The 4,572-nt window shown below is 41.7% G+C and overlaps 1 non-coding gene across 1 annotated transcript; it reads right to left on the bottom strand.

The window, feature by feature from the left end:
• Positions 1-1,506: 1,506 nt before the first annotated feature.
• TRNAL-AAG (transfer RNA leucine (anticodon AAG)) lies at positions 1,507-1,579 on the bottom strand. Its single transcript has one exon. It is a non-coding gene; the product is annotated as a tRNA-Leu (tRNA).
• Positions 1,580-4,572: the final 2,993 nt, after the last annotated feature.

The raw sequence follows: 4,572 nt of genomic DNA on the forward strand, positions 1-4,572 counted from the left end.
CCCGTCATTACCACGAGAACACAATTCCATGTGTGCAGTAAAATTATTATTTAATATTCAGGATTTATAAAGCGCCAACAGTTTACGCAGCGCTTTACAGTACAATACAGTTATAATACAATAAAATACAAGAGGATTACGAGGGCCCTGCTCAGAAGAGCTTACATTCTAATAGGGTGGGGCAGATGGTACAAAAGGTTGTAACTGTGGGGAATGAGCTGGTGGAAGTGGTAGGAGATTAGTTGGAGATGTGATAGGCTTTCCTGAAGAGATGAGTTTTCAGGGATCGCCTGAAGGTAGCAAGAGTCGGGGATAGCCGGACCAGTGGAGGTAGAGAGTTCCAGAGGATGGGAGAGGCTCTGGAGAAATCCTGGAGACGAGCATGGGAGGACATCATATACATACGTGTCAAGCCAAAGAACCTAATGTACTCCTTGTCATGGGTTCTACCAGCTAAAAAGAAAACCAATGGAGGGGGTGTTTGGAAATGTCTAATTAGGCCCTATAGGCTTCCCAGGAACAGGGGCCTTTTTGTAATGACTACTGAAACGCTTCCACCTCACTATATAATTAACCCCTTGCCGACCAGCGCACAACGTACAGGTATGTCCCCTTTAAGATGCGGCATTGTGTGCCACCGCGTGCTCCGTGACCGTGGGTCCCGTGGACTCGATGTTCTCCAGCGGCCTGAGATTGCGGTGTGGAGTGGCAGAACGGGGAGATGTCTATGTAAACAAGGCATTTCCCTGTTCTACCTAGTGACATGACAGAGATCACTGCTCCCTGTCATCGGGAACAGTGATCACTGTCATGTGAGTAGTAGCCCATCCCCCCCACAGTTAGAATCACTCCCTAGGGCACACTTAACCCCTTGATCGCCCCCTAGTGTTTAACCCCTTCCCTGCCAGTGTCATTTACATAGTAATCAGAGCATTTTTATAGCACTGATCGCTGTATATATGACAATGGTCCCAAAATAGTGTCAAAAGTGTCCGATGTGTCCGCCATAATGTCGCAGTCACGATAAAAATCGCAGATCGCCGCCATTACTAATAAATTAAAAAAAAAAAATTATAATAAAAATGCCATAAATCTATCCCCTATTTTGTAGACGCTATAACTTTTGCGCAAACCAATTAATATACGCTTATTGCGATTTTTTTTTTACCAAAAATATGTAGAAGAATATGTATCAGCCTAAACTGAGGGGAAAAAAAAAAATTATATATATTATAGCAAAAAGTAAAAAATATTGCTTTTTTTTTTCAAAATGATCGCTTATTTTTTTGTTTAAAGCGCAAAAAATAAAAACCGCAGAGGTGATCAAATACCACCAAAAGAAAGCTCTATTTGTGGGGGAAAAAAGGGACGTCAATTTTGTTTGGGTGCAACATCGCAGGACCGCGCAATTGTCAGTTGAAGTGACGCAGTGCAGAATCGCAAAAAGTGCTCTGGTCAGGAAGGGGGTAAATCCTTCCGGGGCTGAAGTGGTTAAAGCACATTTGACGAGCCAGGTAGGAGTCGAACCTACAATCTTCTGATCCTTAGTCAGACGCGTTATCCATTGCGCCACTGGCCCTGGCATTGGATGGAGGGGGAGGAGCCTGGATGTCTTATAAAGCGAGTCACTGATGGGGAAATTCATTGATTCAATTTGTCTCACAATATCTAAGAAAGCCTCCAAAGTCTAGTTATGTTAAATGACTTCACACCAAAGGAATGTCATTACAAACTGACCAAGTCCTTAAAAGGCCATGTTGCTCCCGGGGGGTGGGTTGGCCATTCCCTTACATTCCAGTCTTATATACTACAGCTATAACTTGGAATATTCGGTCTCAACCAGGGCGAGCCTGTGCCTGATCATCTGGCCATGCCGCGAAAGCGGGCGGGACTCCGTGGCATTTACCCCCCTTTCATAATCAGGCCACTTTTTGCGATACGACAATTCTGACATTTCTCTCCTACATGTAAAATTCATCATTTTTTTGCTAGAAAATTACATAGAACCCCCAAACATTATATATGTTTTTTTTAGCAAAGGCCCTAGATAATACAATGGTGGTCGTTGCAACTTTTTATCTCGCACGGTATTTGCGCAGCAATTTTTCGAACACGTTTTTTTTGGAGAAAATGCTTTCATGCTTTAAAAAGAAACAAAACAGTAAAGTTAGCCCAATTTTTTCGCATAATGTGAAAGATGAAGTTACGCGGAGTAAATAGATACCTAACATGCCACGCTTCAAAATTGCACACGCTCATGGAATGGCGCCAAACTTCGGTACTTAACTAAATTTTTATCATTTTCTTCCCACAAATAGAACTTTCTTTTATTGCTATTTGATCACCTCTGCGGTTTTTATTTTTTGCTAAACAAACTAAAAAAATTCACTTTAATCTTCAACTGCCATGATGCTGCACATGTGATCAGTTATGACACCAGCCATTGGATGGTTTGACAGTTTGGTTGAGAGCACAACCAATGTGACAGTTGGCATTTCTGACATGCCGGGAATGTAACTGTTTTTTGAAACAATTATGCCTGTCTTGCCACTATTTTGATCCAAGCGCTTTTTTATATTGTTCTATACCTGACCTTAATCTTTAAGCCAGGGTGTGTTTTATTACTTCGTTTTTAAATAAAGCTTTTCAAAAAGCTGATTTACACTATGGGGAAGTCTTCTTTTTGATCCCTATCTCATTTGAGGACCTATACCTACTCCATGGAGCCAGTACTTCGGTAAGCAGTTCCTCACTCACATCTTGGACACCGGGTGTCGTTGAGACCAGAGAAGTTCGGTCGGTGAGAGTCGCAGTTTTCCCCTTCATCTCCAGCTGCCGTGGAATCACCTCTCCTGCTCCATTCCAAGCTTGTCTGACTCCTTGCCTCTGGCTGGGGAGTCCACCATTGCTGGTAAGGGTATTTTTGCCTATCCCTTTCACATATAAGTTGGATACCCTATCCTGTGGATGCCATTCCTGGATTCAAGGGCCGGTTATTGTTGATCATCCCAGCCACATCCCTAGACGCCTACCCACGTATTTATGTTGGACGTTTAGTTATGGCAGTTACCTATGAGTTCATGACGGACTTTTAGCTTTTATAGCAGTTCATGTTGTTAATGTGTTGTACCTTTTCACTTTATATTTGTGCCACTGCACCTTCAAGATGTCCTGGGTAGCTCACTAGTTTTTCACGTTTTTTTTTCATTTTATAACTGCTCATCCTCATAATTTGAGATCTGTAGCGAGCTATTTAGGTTTCATATATATTCCTTTTTTCTATCACTATCTCACAGGGATTTACTTCTGCTAGTGTCAGCTAACAATTTATACACGGTCCTTTTAGTGTTTTACACTTTATTACGCAGATTGCTTTCATTATCACTTTGCATTACCTACCTCTATTAGTGCCTAGTCAATAGGCCATACACGATTGATTTCATGTTTCATCAATACACTTTATTGCGCATATCGTCTTTCAGATGTCCATTCTGTCAGGCTTTGCCCAATAACGCACATATAGATAATAATTTTTTGTCAGCGCCACACTTACCCACTCTATAATTAAATCGATGGGTTTACTTCCGCTTTAAATGACTTTTTTTCCTTTAGAAATGTCATTTTGTGCAGGCACTGTTGTAAACACGGGAAAAATGCACCACTTTACAGGGATACTATGGACACCCCCCAGGTACGAAATTTAAAGGAAAATTTCACTTTTATTGTTTCTTTTTAAGCCTCATTAAAATCACTGCTCCCGAAAAAAACGGCCATTTTTAAAACTTTTTTTTGCATTGATCCATGTCTCCTGGGGCAGGACCCAGGTCCCCAAACACTTTTTATGACAATAACTTGCATATAAGCCTTTAAAATGAGCACTTTTGATTCCTCCCATAGACTTTTAAAGGGTGTTCCGCGGCTTCCGAATTTGCCGCGAACACCCCAAATTGTTCACTATTCGGCGAACACCGATGTTCGACTCGAACATCGGGCTCATCCCTATACACAATCCTTCACCCACAGTTGATCCAGAGGAAGGCGAAAAACCCCCCCAGCAAAGCATGATCCAATTTGCTACAGTGGGGGGCAAAAATTCCCTCCTGATCCCCCGAGAGGCAATCGGATTTCCCCTGGATCAACTTTACCTATAAATGTCAGTACCCAGTTATGTTATGTACATTTAGGAAAGAATCCAGTCCTTTCCAATTTACTGAGCTGGCCAGAACCACCTCTGGAGGGAACCTATTCCACATTTTCACAGCTCTTACTGTGAAGAAACCTTTCCGTATTAGGACCCTGATCCCTAACTCTAATCTTCATCCCTAACCACTAGCCATAACCACGACCCCTAACTCTAAACCTCACCCCCACCCTAAAAAAATGTAATCAAAAAGAATATTAAATAAATAAATAATAATACATGAATAATTCAATAATAACTAAAAGGGATCGCCAGGGCAGTGTCCTTCAGTCCCTCATATTCTATTGGGTGGTCATCAGTGGCAGCTGGTACTCAAAATTTTTTGGGGGGGGCGCAAACAAACTGAAAAATACTTTAAAAAAAAACATCAA

The sequence above is a fragment of the Aquarana catesbeiana genome, linkage group LG04 (assembly GCF_042186555.1).
Source record: "Aquarana catesbeiana isolate 2022-GZ linkage group LG04, ASM4218655v1, whole genome shotgun sequence".
Lineage (NCBI taxonomy): Eukaryota > Metazoa > Chordata > Amphibia > Anura > Ranidae > Aquarana > Aquarana catesbeiana.